General features: G+C 38.8%; 1 pseudogene; it reads left to right on the forward strand.

Annotated features, from left to right (window-relative positions):
- Nucleotides 1–6,938: 6,938 nt before the first annotated feature.
- LOC135750452 (peroxisomal succinyl-coenzyme A thioesterase-like) lies at nucleotides 6,939–18,056 on the forward strand (annotated as a pseudogene).
- The last annotated feature ends 1,437 nt before the right edge of the window (nucleotides 18,057–19,493 follow it).

The raw sequence follows: 19,493 nt of genomic DNA on the forward strand, positions 1-19,493 counted from the left end.
TTGTCACCGAATCTTTCAAACATGGTAAGGAGCTGATGTCAAGGTATTCAGGCCAATCAGAACGTACAGATTAGCTGGCCAATCAGGGACACCGATCTTATCAAATTCCGTGTGTTTCAGGAATAGAGTGAAATCTGAAGCTACAAAAATGTATGGTATGTGGAAAATAATGTGTTTTATAACCATAAACCGCGCATTGTATTATACCAAATACAGTTTTTTTTAGCAATGAAATGATGCATTTACATGTCATGTATTTAAAGGTGCTCTAAGCGAATTCAAGTGTTTTAGGCCATAAAACATTTTTTGTTTCATACCGTAAACATCTCCTCACTATCTGCTTGCTGTCTGTACCCTGAACACACTGTAAAAAAACTCGATCTCTGTAGACAGCCCAGGCTCCAAAAACTCCAACCAAAACAAAGTGGTCAAACCTACCACCACTAAACATAACAAAGTATTCCAGCCAATAAACTACAAGAAGGATATGGGAGTGGGGGTTCGGCGCATTCATGACTCTTTCAGACAGCACGGAAGGGAGGGGGAGGAGTTAGCTACGCTCCGTTTTTTTTTTACAACACTTCCAACATCAACAAGAAGTGACGTCACATAGATTCGCTTAGAGCGCCTTTAAGTATGTTTTCATGAAACATATAAATAACAAGGATTTAATTATATTATAGTCAGTGTTTTACCAGGGCCTGATTTTAAGGCAGGCTCAAAAAACTATAAAGTGGACTTCATCTTTGGCCTTTCATGCATCACCTCAAGGTAGTCACTAGTAGAGTGCTCGGGCCTCATTTATAAAATGCTGCGTAAAAACCATCCTAAATTTGATCTTCCGATCATTTAACAAAAATGCGTACGTGTGATTCATAAACCGAACGTACGCGCAGAAAACGCGCGTACCCCTTTCAAATCTATAAATCAGAAATGAACTTGAACTTGTGCGCGCAGCCGAGCAGTTTCAGATCTCCGCCTTTAAACGATGCGTAATTAATGTCAGACATATAAAAAGCGCTTGTCAATGTTTAAACCCAGTTTCAAACAGCAAGAACGGCTTATATTTCCAAAAACCTGCAGCAATCAGACAAGCAAAAGTGCGTACGTCTGCTCAGGCCCTGACGTGGCGCTAAGCACTTTTCCACGTCAAAGACGGTTTTTATAAATATGGACTTTGCCGTGGATTTTCGCCTACGCACACTTTACAATCAAATCTGTGCGTACGCACGCTTTATAAATGAGGCCCCTCATTCCTGAGTTTTTTAAATGGTCCAATCATTAAATTTTTTTTGTTATGATATCTTTGTGCTTTTTAGTTGTTCTTATCCAGAGTTTTTGTCAGGATGCTGTAACGTTACATCATGTTGGCTAGGTGCAGGTATATAAAAAAATACATAATAAATACTGTATAAAAATGTTTACATTAACTAAATACAGTATTTATGTTTTGCCAGCCACTAGGATTGAACACATTATTTAACCAGTTCACTTATATATTATTGTTATTAGTTACTTTAAAAAAAATTACAATATGTGGTTGAAATTGAGCATATGTAAAACTAACAACTCTGATTTGGGGAGTTGGTATTTTTTATTTAAAGATATATGAGCATGACCTATATTTAACTTGGCAACACAACCAATAATGAATAATTAACGAGGAAACAAAGGGGGCGGGGCCAGATACAACACACAGCAGCACACAGCCCAAACAAAAGGCCATGTGTTACCACCCAAAACATGGGTACCGCCACAATCCTGCCACATGAAATATAAATTACTGTGACAAGCTGGCAGGATCATGACAGAAGAAGCTTTTCCTTTTGCCTTTTTTTTTTGGCTTTGCAAATATAACAAAGAAGCTGCTGTACTAGCAGGAGCAAAGCTTTTTGTGTGCAGAAATTCACACTTCAAGCGAGAGTCACTAGTGAAGCATGGCAATTCCCAGTGTAATTGTATTCCTGGTATATATTTTTCCTTAACAGGTCACAACCAAATAACCCTACACATTTCAGGCAACTGCTAAAGAGGAACTGAACTTTGCAGGGTGCTAGTTTCCCATGAATATGGTTGGAGATTCCTGCTGTATATGCTGCTTTATAAAATAATATAAATAAATACGTTTTAAAAGGGACATATCATGAAAATGTAATTTTTTCCATGTTTAAGTGGTATAATTGGGTCCCCAGTGCTTCTATCAACATAGAATATGAGAAAAAGATGAACCCAGTAACTTAGTTTTTGTAAGTTACCATTCTCTGCAAGCAAGTAAAAAAGTAGGTCATTTGGCTCCCCCTGTGATGTCAGAAGGGGATAATACCGCCCCTTAATCTGCACTATCCAACCACGCCACTACCATTTAGTGCAGATATCAGCTCATTTGTATTTAAAAGGACACACCCAAATTTTTGGCGCTGAGTTTCTGTTCAAACAAAGTGCTGAAAATACTCCTCTGCAAAATGTATAACGTTTTAAAGAAAGATTCAAACAACCATGAAAATTAATAATTGATTTATTTATAGTATATTTTATATAGAGTTGTAAAACCATATTTTGGCGAATAGTTTTTTTTACTTTCATTGTTTCAGTTTGCCTGCCCATTTAGTCTTAATAATTAACGGTAAACGAACTTGGCTTGCTGTTCTCGAAGGCAGCTCGAATCTTGGTCGGGCTCGAGCAAATTCAAGTAAAAGAACAGAAGAAAAATGCAGTGAAGGAGAGATGCCAGAAGAATTGCAGCTGGGCGCGGAGGCACGCTTATGATAATGATTGACACAAGACAGTTTAGGTTTCTTTTAAACCTACGTTAAAAGTGTAGCCGTTAAAATATTATGACTGCAGTAAAAGAGTTTATTTTGATCATGGTGCCACGATCACTGGATAATTCTGAAGTTGTCTCAGCGTATTTACATGATTTGCAACATACATTTGCAAATGATTCATAAAGTCATACCTCTGGAATTCTTTGATCGATTGTGTTTTAGCTCAAACTCTGACAGCAATGTGGTCGTCGCTGCGCTGGTAGAGATAAAGAGAGACCACGAAAGAGAGAAAGTGCGGCTCTGTACAAAAGTGGAAATGATATATGTTATTTCAAGTATGCTCTAAAAGTACAAAATACCCGATTAAGCTATTACGTAGCTATTATACATTTTTTTTCTGGACGTTCTTGCGACCCGGTGGCAACTTGTTCACGACCCGGTACTGGGTCGCGACCCGATGGTTGGGGACCTTTGCTCTTGGGACATCAGAGATTTATTTGACATCTTAAAAATGTCTTATAGTTATGATATGTATTTTCTGTATTAGATAATGCAGGAAGAGAACTATGCATTCAGTCATTTCCTGGCTGATGTTTTTCAAGAACTGGCTACACTGACTGATCTCATTCTTCCCCATGCTGATTCTGAATTTAGGAAGACAGTTGCAAAATTAGAGGCCATGCAGGGAAGACCTAAGCGGGTGGCATGTTCTCCAAATCCAGAAAAGGGAGAAGCTTGAGATGAGTAAATAACTGAGGTCAGTCTGACCTCAGTCTGACAATAGCCAGTTCTTGAAAAACATCAGCCAGGAAAAAACTGAATCATCATTTAGGATTTTTTGGTGAATACATTAAAATATATTTTTTAATATAACACTTGAAAGAGTGTTGTGTGTTTGTGCTTCATGAAATATTTTTTCTGTTGCTAACTGTTGTCTGTTGAAGACAGCCTGCCAAGTAGTTTAAATATTAAATCATTTTCTGAAGGTATACTGTCATGTCTAACACAAATTCTCTGAATTCTCTCATACTTGATAAGTTCTCATGCCTTTCCATACTCCATGTTATATTATGGTACTGTTGCCATGTCTAAAGAAAATGAGTGTTCTCCCAAAGTTTTGACTGTCCTGTTATTATTATTATTTTTTAAATAAGAAACGTAAGCTTTTAGACCTTCTACGTTCTTACACCCCATCCAGACTCGTCCATTCAGCAAATGAGCTGCTCCTTGTGTTACATTCACAAAGGGCCACTAAGTCAAGTTCCCGCTTATTTTCCGATTGATCGTACTATTGCAATCCGGTCAGCCACATCTCTTGCAACATTCAAAAGACAATTAAATATTTTCCAAGAAACACTTGACATAGATATTGACCACATTTCTATATCTTCTATCTTTTATTTAATACAGGTATTGTTTTGGAATAGAGAGAACTAAGCACCTTTTCTACTATTGCCTCCCTATAAATCGCTTTATTGTTTCTTTGTAAGTCGCTTTGTATAAAACTCGCTTTTGTGCGAGTCTGTTTTTAAAGTCTTTATTATTGTACAGTGTGGCAACTGAGATCCCACTGAGATGTGACATGGCTTAACTGGGATAATGTCCGTGTAGTTTGAAGCAACATGATCTCACGGAAAGTCGTGTTATAGTCACGTAAAATTTGATCATACTGGTCATGATCACAGTTTCATGCATAGGGCCCCAAACGACCAGGGGGGCCCCTTGCTCTTAACCTAATGGAGCGTTACATAGGCCGATTGCCATACAGGGCCGGCGTCAAAGGGAGGCATTCGCGGGCAGTGCCCCCCAAACAGGTTGTTGTGCCCCCCTACAAAGTTTTTTATTAATTTAATATATATTAAGTATAATTAAAATAAATTAAACATTGAATGTTTCATGACTTGTAATGTAATCAAATGAGGAAAATATAGTTGATATATGTTTTCTTTAATTAAAATAGACCAGTATCTCTGATTGGATGTATTGGCGCGTCTCACTCGTCTTACGTCTTTAGCATATTTGTGACTTGATACTAGCAACGTGTTTTTTCGCGGCATTTTATGGATCGTGTAAAATATGGATATTAGAACATTTCGAACGAACCAGCACCGCCTGCTTCATCTGACTTCATGCAAACACAGACTGGCTCAAACTCAGAGATTAGAGGTCGAGGTGGAATTTACAAATCAACAGGACACTGTTTTAAGGAAGTTTAATGTTCGTACATGCCGTCTTCAGCTATTTTAAAGGTAAGTTAGCGTTGTTTTAAATTACGTAAGCTTAAATGTGAAGTGTGGCTAAAGACCGTTAACAGCATTACGACGTGATTATGGTAAAGCGGCATTTTTAAAGCTAGGACGCAGTGTGCGCTGTGCTATAAAACCCATTCATAAGGGCGGTTTGTTGTTGCGCCGAGCAAAGCGCAAGCTCAGCGGAGCTCAGCTTGCGCTCACGCCGTGGTCGAAGTTCAATAGTTTTGCGCATAGTTTGTGGTCGTTTGCACTTTATACAGGAAACTAGCTGACAGTCTGTACCAGTTGTATGAGTGTGTGCTTGCACTGTATTTGTTGTTTTAATGTCTTGTTTTTGCAAGTTATTGTTGCTATTGCGTGCCTCCCCGTTGGAAGCCAAGTGCCCCCCTGTTAGTTATGGTCTTGCGCCGGCTCTGTTGCCATATGACATCAATGTACCCTGAGGCCCTGTGGCGAACTTTATTTGGACTTTCGGTCTCATTTTCTTAGTGCAGTGTGTTTAGTTAAAAATCACCCATGATAAATGTGTCAGTACAAATTAATATTCAATATCCTTAAATCAATATCCTTCTCATGCGTGTTTTAAGGTATAAGAATTTAACGCATTCATTCGCCACTTTAAAACAATCCCCATTATGTCTAAGTTTACATATTTAAAAAAAATATTGACACTGGGCTTGATTTTCCCTGTCCAAAGACTGTCCTCCCAGACTCTCCTCAACCCCCCATTTTCGAAAACTCATCAGATCTAGACAAATCACAATATTTGGGATCCAAAATGGTAAATTTTGTGCTTGAAAAAAAAAGTGCTTGCCTGAATCTTGTATAAATATTACATTTTGAAGTATGAGTCTCAGAATGTCAATATTAAGCAAAGGTTTAAAGTAACATCATGCATATATTTGTATTTATATCAATAAATAATAATAAAAATATAAGTGTCCCCATACACAGGTTCTTACTGTAAATCAGAATGCTGATTAAGGCTAATTTTATGTTTAACCATGCTTATGCCAAAGTTCAACCAAATGCCAGTGCCTCCCTCCTGTTTGGCAATCCCAACCTACCTCAGATCTCAACTGAGTGATCATATTTTGTTTTCCTTCCTTTGGTTGATCAGACTTAAGCCAGTGTTCAGTGAAATAAATGCCTTTTGCTATTTCCTCCTTTGGTAAGTAAGACTTTTAAGCATTTAGTGTAAACTTTGTTGCTATGTGTGTCAATCGAACGACCTAAACTTCTGACTACTACTTTGTCTAGACATCTTCAGTTTTCATCCTTATACTCTGTGAATTTTTCCTGAAGGTAAGTTTCAATTAAAAAAAATATTTTTGTCAGTTTTAAACTGTTTAACACGATAATAAACAAGTTAAAATGGTACAAATTGGTGGCTTCAATGGAAGCATTGTGATATGGGGGAAATTACATTGAGAATTCAAGAGCCATGAGATGTTTATTATCCCAAAACATGGTTACAACACAAAGAGACAATGAGACATAACCAAACGCAAGACTGAACAAAGAACAAGGTATAAACAGGTGCTAAATATTAACAGATTGGGGCAACTAAATATGCACACAATGATGCCAGATTCGACTGCTCCAGACACATTAACATGTCCACCATCTGGCAACAGTCAACCGCTCAAAATATAAATCCATAGTGAATTGAGGCCAAGCAAAAATCCCATATTTGAGAGATGCAAAAAACAACAAGATTATTAAAAAAATAACATTAAATATTAGCCTGTAAACAGGTCTTAATGAATCAGCACAAGCCGTATGGACTTGCAGATGTTTGGAATGGTGTAAATCAATTGTCATTGAAAGTTTAGATCTACTGATTTATACTGTATTATGTGCAAATACTTGAAAAATCCTTAAAACTCTTTAATCTCTTATGAAAACTCTATATAGGACTATGAGCACTGGAAAATGTCCATTGCTGTCTGTCCAGCCCATTCGAGGTCTGGTGGCGAGAAGTTTCAGATCAACGTAATGAACTTATTGCCAAATCAGGAGGTGACGCTACATGCATTACATCAGTCAGAAGACAAAGACTTCTGGGAGGCATTTGGACACTACATCAGTGATCTACATGGGACAGTGACAGGTGCTTAATAAAGTCTAATTAAAGAGATACTCTAGCAAAAATAAAAATGATCCCATGATTAACTCACCCTCCGGCCATCCTCGATGTACATAGTTATTTTGTTTCAGGCGAACACAAAGTTTTTTTTACAAAATGTCCTTAGCTCTTTAATGGTAGTAAACAGGGACCAGGGAACAACTTGTGACTTTGAAGCCCAGAAAAGCCCAGGCAACAGCAAGTGACGCATCCCCCCCCCCATAAGCTTGACCGTCTCATTTCAGTCCACAGCTTTAAAAGGATCCAGACCCTGAATTGGTATGCACCTGCTGTGAGGGATACATAGATGGAACTTTGGTGGGGAAAAAGGCCATTTGGAGGCTTGTATGTGAAGGTGTCACGACTGGTAACAGGAGTGAGGACGCAAGTGCAGGGTTCACCATGAAATAAATAACATTTATTAACAGAACGGAAATAAAACAACAGGCGGGTAAACACAGGAACATCCAACAGAAGGAACAGGAACAGACACGAACGTAATGACGATGACAATGATCCGGCGACAGGTGAGAAACAGACAGCAGTATAAATACACAACACTAACAGGGAACAGGTGTGATGAATCAGTCCGTGAATGTCCAGGTGACGTAATCGGAGAGACAAACAAAACATGACACGGATCACCGTGACATGACCCCTCCCTCTAAGAGTGGCTACCAGACACTCACATGAACAAAACAAACACAAAAGTCTGGTAGCAAGAGTCCAAGGGAGGGGTGGAGGGCTTGAGGACCCTGACGCTGCCGGCAGCCGCCGGGACGAAACCAACAGGACGGTGGGCCGGACTGCGCCAGGAGAACCGGAGCGATCGCTCCGAGGACCGAGGCAGGCGAATTACCCCCCTCCTGGGAATCGCCGACGATCCGATGCCCCCCGGAAGTCATCTCCCGTCCCCTCGCGGAAATGGGGACCCTCACTTCGGTAGCCACCCCGGGGAAAAGATCGGGCGTGGTCCGTTCCGGATCCCCCTACGAGCGGGACGGTGGTCCTCCGAGGGACCGTCGACGACGACGACTCAACCGTTGGGGGACCGCCTGGGCCGATCCTCCTCCCGCAGACCCGCAGGAGCGAGCGATCGCTCACGGTGGTCCCCAAGAGACATCGGGGCTGGTGGAGAATGAACCCCGATGTCACTACTCCCCCTCAACGAAATTCCTGGGGGAGCCGCCCTCCGTGAACCCGCTGCGTCCAGTCTGGCCGGATCATTCTGTCACGACTGGTAACAGGAGTGAGGACGCAAGTGCAGGGTTCACCATGAAATAAATAACATTTATTAACAGAACGGAAATAAAACAACAGGCGGGTAAACACAGGAACATCCAACAGAAGGAACAGGAACAGACACGAACGTAATGACGATGACAATGATCCGGCGACAGGTGAGAAACAGACAGCAGTATAAATACACAACACTAACAGGGAACAGGTGTGATGAATCAGTCCGTGAATGTCCAGGTGACGTAATCGGAGAGACAAACAAAACATGACACGGATCACCGTGACAGAAGGAGCCTTCGAATAGGGACAGCCTTCGTCGTGGCCCGGTGATGTCATTTGCCTTCAAATATGGCCTTGCAAGGCTGCAGTCCCTACATTGGGATGCACTCAGTGAATCCACCTTGGCCTAAAATAAGTGTGTTCATCAGAAAAAAGATGTGCATTGAGGATGACTTGATGGTGAATAAATAATATGGTAATGTTCAATATTCGCTTTAATGTCTACAACAAAAGCTACAATAGTAACCATATTTCCCACCAGACACTACAGGTTACCTGATTACTTCTACTGTAATGAATTAGCTAAATAAAGTGAAACAGTTTTAACTACAATGTCAATATCCCTGTGTTGAAATGTAGTGGCCAAAGATGAAAGTTTAGGGGGCACTTATGAAGGGACAGAGGCAATGGGATTGCTGTGGAGCATGAAGCCTATACCAGGAACTCGAGTTGGACTCAGGTAGCCTATAAAATCTGATGGTTTAAAACAAATTACTTTTTTAAAAATCAACCATAAATAGGCATGTTAATCTTAACGTTCAATTTCTTTGTTCAAGATTGCGTAGGGTGGACATGCTTACACCTATGGTAGTCCACATTTCAGTGTACAGTGGTCATCTATCTGAAGGCTTCAGCCAGCAAACAGCCCTTGCAGCCAGTGTCACAGAGCGCTGGTACATAGCACCGGGTGTCGAGAGGGTGGATGTTAGAGAAAGAGGACTGAAAGGAACTTTATTTATTCCTCCAGGTACAAAGACACATCCAGTACTCATTTGATCAGTCTAACCCATGAATGTTAAAAGTTTTATATTCCCAATTATTACACGGCTCTCTGGAATGCTTGATTCTGATTGGTCAGTTGAGACATTTGCAGGTTCGTTCTTTTCAAATAATAACCGCTCCAAAATAATAACGCATAGCCGGACTACTTGCACGAGTAAAATCACTCCGCGCCAATAAAGATCAATAAAGATTACTGTCTGTTTGGCGCCATCTTGTGACAAACACTCGACAACCACGACAAGACACAGACAGCTTACTGAGACTGAACTTGACAAAATAGAGCATGACAGCTACGAAGCCAACACACAAAAAAATACAGAATGGGCATTAAAACTTCTCAAAGACTGGTTAAAGAGAAAAAAATGGAGACAGACAAGTATGAAGCAGAGGATCAAGGTATTACGATAATTTTATGCATCTGTGCAAAGTTTCGCGGAAGGATAAAAATGTTAATTTAAAACAAATATGCCAATAAAATGTTCCAAATTCATATTCATGTCCAGTTTTTTTCTTATGTGGCAAGGAGCCGTGTAATAAGCGGGATAATGTAGAGGCAGCCGGTAGTTATTGGGAAATAAGCCCCTTCAGTGTGATACAAGACCCTCCGCTTCGCGTCGGGTCCTGATCACACTGTCGGGGCTTATTTCCCAATAACTACCGGCTGCCTCTACATTATCCCTTACTTATCCTATCCACTACATACACAAGCAGAAACAAACATCAATTCATCAGATTGTAAAATCTTAGTAAATGACGCAAATCACTATGCCTGATTTCTATTTCCTTTTAATAACAAAATAAAAGTATCACCAGATATTCACCAGAAGTCAGTTGGTATATTTCATTTACAGCATGATAATGTAAAGTTGTTAAAAATACAATTGTGTAAAATAGCAGAATTAAAAAAATGTAAAGTGTTGTTTTGTCAATATTTAATTAAACATGCAACAGTAACATTAACCACGACATGTAAATGTACACTAAAAGCTGTCTACTGGAAAACTGCAACTTTGTAACCCTTTGAACTGTCCCTGCAGTTACATAGTAAGTAACTCTCATTCTGCTTCATTCTTTCTGACCACCAGAGGCAATGCTGGATGATTTATGAACATAAGGTTGCAAGAAAGTCTTGCGAAAATTTGCAGTTTTTTGAGATACAAGATTTCAATCCAACAGAGACAATATATAGATTTTGATAGCCAAGATAAAGCGTGTCTGTGTGTGTTTTAGGTCCAGGACCTTACCCAGGACTGCTGGACCTGTGGGGAGGAGGCGGTGGTTTAGTTGAGTATCGCTCTGCCCTGTTTGCATCTCATGGCTTTGCCTCACTGACAGTAGAGTACCTGAATCCCGATGATAAGAAAATATCAAGTGTTGCTACATCTTACTTTGAGGTAATTCCGAACTTTATCTTCTAACATGGGCGGACTTAGACATAAAATAATTGGCTTCTGGTGATTATTACGGTCAGTTGTGTGTACACTTGATTCTTGTAGGAAGCATATCAATTCTTGCAGAATCATCCAAAGGTAAAAAGGGACCACCTGGCTCTGGTTGGACTCTCATTTGGAAATTCAATCACACTTAGCATGGTGGCCTACTCTAATATCATCAAGGTTGTCTTTACTTACACAAAAACAACACTTATGTTATCTATACTTCAAATGTAGCATTTTGGTATTCTTACGATATGTCTTTATGTATTTGCAGCCCCAGTGCTGTGTGTGTATCAGTGCAAGTCATGTGGTTCCTGTTGATAAACCAATAATCAAAATCTTTCAGAAGATGAAAATGTGAGTGGATATTGAAGGAAAACACTGTCGTTTTTCAATATTTTACTACACTGCAAAAAATGATGTGTTAATTTTTAACACATTGTGTGTGTCATGCCATTTCAGGCATTATTTCATGTTAAAATAAATGAAAGGGACAACACAAGTTGTGTTAAAAACAGTGATGGGATTAACGGGTTACAAAGTAATTACGTTAATTCCACTACTTTTAGCGGTAATAAACCTGTAACGAAGTATTTTTAGCAGTAATAAACATGTAACGAAGTATTTTTTTTTAAAAAATCAAGTAACGCAGTTACAATAAGTGAAATTTAAATGAGTTGGTAACTTGTGTTACTCTATTTTGTGATAAATGAACACTTGCAAACAAGACATTTCTGATTTAATATCGTAGGACTGTGGTGAGCGGCAAAATGAAAAATAACACACAAGGTGTGTTAGTATAGGGACAACACATTAAATGTGTCGTCCCTATACTAACACACCTTCTGTGTTATTATTCATTGTGCCGCCCACCACGGTCCTGCAACATTAGATCAGAAATATCTTGTAATTGTAACTGCGTTACTTGATTTAAAAAAAAAAAAAATACTTAGTTACATGTTTATTACTGCTAAAAGTAGTGGAATACAACTACTGGACACACACACAATGTGTTAAAAATTAACACATCATTTTTTGCAGTGTATGTGCAGTGTATCTTCCCTCAACTTAGACAAATTTATACATTCCTCTCTTTTCTTAATATGTGCACTTAATTGTTGTACAGTGCATCCATTTAGCCAAGCCCCATTCAGATCCAAACAAGGATGAATTTAGAAGCAACCAAACACTTCCATGTTTTCCCTCTTTAAAGACTGTTACATGAGTAGTTACACAAGTAAGTATGGTGGCACAAAATAAAACATGACGATTTTAATTAGAATTATATTGTATGGCAGAATAGCACTTAGTTTGCAGCACTTAGACCTCGTGCACAGTAACATCATCACTCTTGAGGACTCCACCTTTCCTTAAACTACCGAAGTCAGGAGTGGTGGTGTTACTGCATCCTGAGAAAGAAACTGCCAAAGAAAGCATTTTCTTAAACTCCCAGTATTGGCTCTAAAGAGCAAAGAAATTATTGTTTCTGTTTATCATTAGAAACTGACAATGTTAATTTGCAGGAACTCAGACAATTTACCTTTGAATGAGGACAACCAATTGAACAACAAAGACTTAATGCTGCCGATTCCCTCAGACCCAGCTCTCAAAGTGGATGTGAGTATGGTGTCCAAAGAACTTTTTTTACTTGTTAGATTGTTTTTGTAATGTTAATATTTTGTTATGCAGGTTGGTAAAATAAAGTGTCCACTTCTGTTGGTGAATGGTGGTGATGATCAGAGCTGGCCTTCTGTTGAATCTGCTGAAGATGTGAGTCATAATTATATGTATCATCTCTCAGTACTAACCACTGTGGTGGTGGTTAAGAAGAATACCCATTATGTAAAGCGCTTTGAGTGCCGCAAAAAAGCGCTATATAAATGTAACAGATTATTATTATTATTATAGGTAAATGAAAAGTAAGCTATGGTGTTTTTCTATATTATAATTTTGATAATTATAGGATTTTACCCAGTGCTGTTGCTTTTATGATTTGTGTTGAAAGTGTGAGGGTGGCTTAACAGGTTAATAAAGATTAGAAACTTGACTATGATCAAGTTTGTGTGATTTAAACACTCATGTGATTAGAATTTACTTTTTTGGATGGTGCATTCACAACTGGTGACTTATTTGTAAATAGATTCAACATTTGGCAGTTTTACTTATCTTTTAGCGCTGATGTTAACAAGTTATACAGTAGCTGTTGCCACAGTTACTGACATAAGCATGGCTCCTTGGGGATTTCATTCCCCATAATGACTGTCTGTAACCCACAGATGTTGACAAATATCTTCACCACAAATATCTTTACTATGCGGGGCAGGGCAGATATGAGGATGGTGCATTGCATGTACTTACTGCATTGTGATTAATATCAATATGAAATGAAAAATTTTTCTTTGAGCAACAGAGATGGTGCCTTCTTGAAAGTTGGTGCCCTGTGTAGACTGTGCTCTGCTTATAGGTAGCTGTTTGAGATCAATTATATATTTTTATGTTAGTAAAGCAGGGTAGTGTGCACACTTTAATTACAGTCTTCCACCTAGGTAGTGGGAATATTATGTAATATTGACTGAATTATTACTGAATTATTATACAGATAACATTGAATTGTTTAAAACAATGTACTGTATTGTTGTTACTTTTTATTATTAACTGTAGTGTTCTTACCCATGATAGATGAAAGAAGTCTTCATGGTCTAACAACACTGAATCCTTGATGTTTATCATGTAAATCCAGATGAAGCTGATAATGGAGAATGCAGGAAATCTTCACTTGTTGAAAGTCCTGACATATCCTGGTGCAGGTCATCTGATCGAACCTCCTTACACACCTCATATTCGTGCAAGTAACTTCATCCGTCTAGATCATAAGAAAGGTATGCAAACATTGTATAATAGTTACTAGTCTCACGATTCGATTACGATTATGTCAGTGGGTTTAATTCAATCTGATATCTCGATGCATCACAATGCCATGCATCCTCAATATTCAAGATTTCTGCACAAACACTTACTGCTGTGTCTCTTTGTCGTCTTTCTTATCAAAGCCCTACATTAAAACTCTGCAGAGGTGCACACTTCATTGATAAGGTGCAAATCGCTTTGAGACAATGGGCCCTATTTTAACGATCTAAAACGCAAGTACGAAGCGCAAAGCTCAAGTGAGTTTGTGGGCGGATCTTGGGCGCTGTTGCTATTTTCCCGGCGTGAGAAATAACTCTTGCGCCGGGCGCAAATCAATAAGGGGTTGGTCTGAAGTAAGTTCATTATTCATAGGTGTGGTTTGGGCGTAACGTCAAATAAACCAATCAGAACGCTATCCAACATTCCCTTTAAACGCAAGGGCGCAAGTTCCATGGCGGGTTGCTATTATTATGACGGATGCACGCCAGGAGCGGTTCACAGCCGAGGAGACCGACGTTCTTGTAAGAGCAGTCAAAGACAGAGAAGTTGTTTTGTATGGGGATGGGAGAAACACGCCCAAATCAGCGTCGGTTAAACAGGCGTGAGAGGAAATAGCCACAGTCTCATCAGCTGGCATCCCCATCGTTGCGCCAAGCACTACAATGATGTCAGGAGACGGGGGAATCCCAAGCTTGCCAGCATAAATCGGGCACGCCGTGTAACGGGAGGTGGATCTGCCTCAGGACCTGACGCCAGCAGAGGACATCGCTGCTAGGGGTGTGCATTGGCACTGCCCTCACAATTCAATTCAATTACGATTCACTAGGTAACGATTCAATTCAATTCGATTCTACGATGCATTGCGATGCATCAGAATTCTACTGTACACAACAAGGCAAATTTTTAATAAGTCAAGTAGTAAACTCAAGTGCAACTATTCTCAACAAAAACGAAAGCTGACCAGGGCTCGCAAAATTTTAAAATCCCTGGTAGCCCTTCGGGCAGACACTCTTAAATTTTTGGTAGCCCGAAATGAATATAAGTAGCCAGAATAAAAAAATACACTGTTTAATGTAGAATATTGATAAATCCTGGATTTCCATGTGAGCCAAATATTCCTGCCTATCCCAGCTAACAATTTGGTTCCCAAAACGTTCCCCTATTTTCCAAGGTTTTTGGTTAGCCAGGAATGTTTTCTTTAAGAAAATAAACATTCCCCTAATGTTATTTTTAGGTTATTTTAACGTTCCCCTAACATTAGTATATGTTAATTGTTATATTACTGAAATATTATATGAATGTATTATAACACAGGTTATTTTTTATAAAAAATACCTCAACACATCACACATTGTATTTAGATAACATGGTATTTTATCAAATATATAAACAACCAGTGACTTTAACACAATATAGAAGACTTAAAGCAGATATTTATTAAAAAGGAATAAACATAATTCCCTTTATGTTCCCCTAATGTTAGACTCTGAGGTAAAACGAAATGACAAACACACATTCTATTCGCTTTAGGTAAACATATCTTACCACTGCTGTTTAGTCACCTATCAGCTTGTAACATTATATTCTCTCAATAGCCTAGACGTAAATCACTCAAACATATTTTCCTTCTCACATATTTAAGTTACTAACTGAAGAAAGAAAAAAATATGATAAAACAATGTTAGTCTATGAGGTAAAACTGAAAGGACGTTATTTTATTAAATGACTTGAGTTCGCGCAAGCAGGTGCTCGTGAAGAATCTAGCCGGTAGAAGCGCGTGCAGAGGGTCGCGCGCATATATCAGACGTGCACATTAGAGGATGAGTTTATTTATGCTTTCACTTCATTTCCTGACAGTTTCACTTGGTACGTGAGGATAATGACTGACAAGAGGACACCGAAATACATACACTATAATTACCTAACTAAATCTGAGACAAAGCAAAAACATTAAAATATTATTTCCTCCCCAAGATAGCCCGACGGGCAGGGTGGAGATACATTTTGGTACCCCGACAGGAATTCACAATAGAAACGAGAAGTCGGGCTAGCGATTTTGCGAGCCCTGCCCGAGATGAGAATTTTACACAAAGAGTAATTAAGTCTTGTTTCCCATTAACTTCATAGAATCCGAAATGTGCCCATATGTCCACTTTCCATGGAAAAGGGTGCATTTTTATTTACCCGTCTATCACGGTCATCTCCAGAAAATAAACAGTGACATAATCGATTATGGCATTTGCTGCATCGATGCTGAATCGTGCATGCGCGCATTGCGATGCATTGCCGAATCGATTATTGTTGACACCCCTAATCGCTGCGTCCACCCTCACCGCTGAAAGGGTTTGGGGGCTTTGAAATCGGACCCAAGAAACGCAACCAAGGTCCAACCCCAAAGTACTCTTACAAATTAAGTTCATTTACATTAAGGTTTCTTATGAAAACATTTTAATTATTATTTACATAAAATAAACGTAATACAGCCACACAACAAACTTATGAAAATATTTTAATCGTTATTTGCATGAGAATTTTTAACGCAGCCACACAATAAATAAAAACTATCACCACAATGCTCACCACTATGATTCCCCTTATCTCGTGTATTAATATTTTTTAGTGTAACAATTTATGATTTGCAAAAATAACTGTTGCATCTGTGTAGATTAGATAAGCAAAGTGTATGCGCGTTGTGCACGCCATACATTATGGTCAAGCATGCGCCCTTAAAATAGCATAATGAACAACGCGCAACGCGCCACTGACTTTAAACTTTTTTTTTCTGGTCAGTGGCGCAATTGTTTTTTGAAACTGGAAAATAGCATCAGGGATGGTTTGCGCCGGAACACGCCTCCTTTTTTGCGCTGAACCGCCCAGGGAGCGCAAGTTCATTCCCTAGTTTGCCGACGTGCGTCTGTGGAGGCAAAACCCCGCTGTGCGCCGGTGCAAAATACGAATGATACATGCGTCACTGACAAAGTCAATTGCGCTTGCTGCAAGATAGGGCCCAATGTGGCCCAAGTCCAAGTTCCAAAATAGAAATTGAGATTAATTTCTCTTAAATAATCAATTATTTGTTGCTATGCATCAATGCAGTTATGAGTGTTGTTTTCCTAGGGCACCCACTGTGCACCCATGCTGTGTTCTTTGGGGAGGGTCTATCTTTATTCAGGAACAGAAATTAGTCTAGTTGAATGACAATAACCCAGCAGTTGGGTCATTTTAACTCAGCAGTGTGTTCTTTCCAATAGTGACCCAACCCTGGATAAAAACAACCCAGCATTTTTTAGAATGTATTTCTGTGCAAAATAACAAAGCATTGTGTCTATAAAATCATTAATTTCAATGTTTTTCTTGAATGTTTGAATTGTATATAAAAAATGTTTTCATCATTTACAGTAACAATCACAAATTATATTATATTTGGTCATGCCTACTGTGACGCGATAAATGTAGGCTTTTCAGGCAGGATCACATTTTTAACATATAAAAAATATTTATTAAAAGCTACTTTTTTGCATAGCATTATCAGGATATATATTAATATATTGGGAGAAAGCGGGTATGTGTGAAATCAGATCATTTGTACCCTTATACAACCAAAATTAAATGATCCTCATTTTATAACACAAGTGAGGATTCGACTGTGAGAATGGTAGTCAAATCAGGCTTCTCCTATAAAAGCATTAAATCTTTGACTATTCGGGGTCACCTCTAGTCATTATTAAAGTATTTTAAAAGTAGGCTGTTTTTTATTTAGAAAAGACACAATTACATAAAGGCCATAGAATCATACAGTTGAATCATTAGACATTTAAGTTTATACAGGGGTGTGCTGACTTCTGTTTTATACTCTATGTTCATTCTACTCATGTGGGACTGTGAATGTGACATCTGTATGTTTGTTTTTGTCTCTGCAGTTGTCATGCTTTGGGGTGGACAATCCAAACCACACGCATACGCACAAGAGAATGCATGGAAAGAAATATTAGCATTTCTGCGGCAGCACCTTTATTTCAGTACAAATGATGTAGTTAAATCCAGACTTTAGTTGTGTTATTACAACAGTGTCATGTGAGCAATCAAATGTCTCTAAATAGACCTTTAATGTTTATTCTGTTTTAAAGCATTTTAAAATATTTCGTAAATAAGGCACTCCAAATGGCACATTAACAGCATGTAACAGTACAGTTCCATATGGTTTGAAAATGTGCATATATTGTAACAAATGTCATCAAAGGAAATGAAGATATTTTCATATATTAAATAAATTAATATATTAAGCAGATCCTAATTGTTCAATGCAAATGAATGATCATTGTTAGTGTACTGAAAAGCATTACACAAAGTAATTGAAAATCTGTAAGAACTGCACGTAGGCTTCGTCAACAGGCCCAGGAACTAAACCATGCTTACAATACCTAGTATTTATTGTAGTCCAAGAAAAGATATTTACATCGGAAATGATAACTCGCATCACTTTTTACTTTGGGGTTTGTACCTAATTTGAATGTGGCAACGTGACGTTTTGATACTAACTTTTTGCAGAGAAATCAAAATTTTTAACCGTAACTCAATCTGCATACACCGGCAACTTGTGCCGAAAATGCAGATAGGAATCTCAATTTACCAGACTATGCCACCTCAGAGGCAACAATACCGGGGAAATCGCCTTCTACAAGAAAAACACGCAAGCACACAGGTTCAATTATGGCTGAGTTAGGAGTCGAGACAGAGTTAAAGGACTGGGGCACAGTTCTTTTATGCTTTAAATACACACAGCAAGCATACGTGTAATCACACTTTACCGCAAACTCAAATGTGACACTGCACGCAGAATAAACTGCCACCAAGTAGTAAAAGAGGGGGCGAGTCCGCCCATACACACACGATTCACTGGACACAACAGTCTCTGGAGAGGAAGCAAACAGACATTCATAAATAGTTACAACAATAAGTTCACAAGAGAATAATAAACACTAAATTCACAGCAAAATCAAAACACAAAAGTAGAGGAATACTTTACATCGCCCAACACTGTCAACCAGTAAACAACCTGTACAAAACAAAAACACCAAAAGGATCAAGCCCTTGTAATAAAGGGCTGACCCACAGAGAAAAGGTCTCGGAAACAAAAATTAAACCAATTCACACCGGTCCTCTTTAAAAAAAAACACACACAAATTGTAAACAAGACCAAAATATAAACCACTGAAACAAAATGACACAAATTATAAACCAATAAAGCAAATAAAAAAAAGAAAATAAATCAATCAGACCACCCTGGCGACTATTCAAGGGTTTGGCCACATCCTTCGAGGGATCAAGAGAGGTACAGTTTATACAAAGAATCGGTAATGGCCGAGCTATCGCTCAGCTGATGACTTCAAAGGGTTATAGCAAAACACACGTTAAACACGTTAAATAATCAAAGCATCCACACAGTTGAGGCCTCGGAGGGGAACATAATGTTTATACACGGGAGCAGCTGCAAGCCAAACTAACGTTCAGCTGAGGTTCAAAATATTTTATACTGGACTCAAGTGCTGTTAGTAGCATAAAGCAGGCACACCCATACTCCAATAGTTCACAAAAAATACCCCTCGTCCAAGATGACTGTTACAGGGTATCCTGTTGTACTGCTTAGGCAGCAGCCCCACCTTGTGGGGACTTTATGTATGTAACCTTGTAATAGGAATTCTGC

This window comes from Paramisgurnus dabryanus, chromosome 1 (genome assembly GCF_030506205.2).
Source record: "Paramisgurnus dabryanus chromosome 1, PD_genome_1.1, whole genome shotgun sequence".
In the NCBI taxonomy this organism is placed as follows: Eukaryota; Metazoa; Chordata; class Actinopteri; order Cypriniformes; family Cobitidae; genus Paramisgurnus; species Paramisgurnus dabryanus.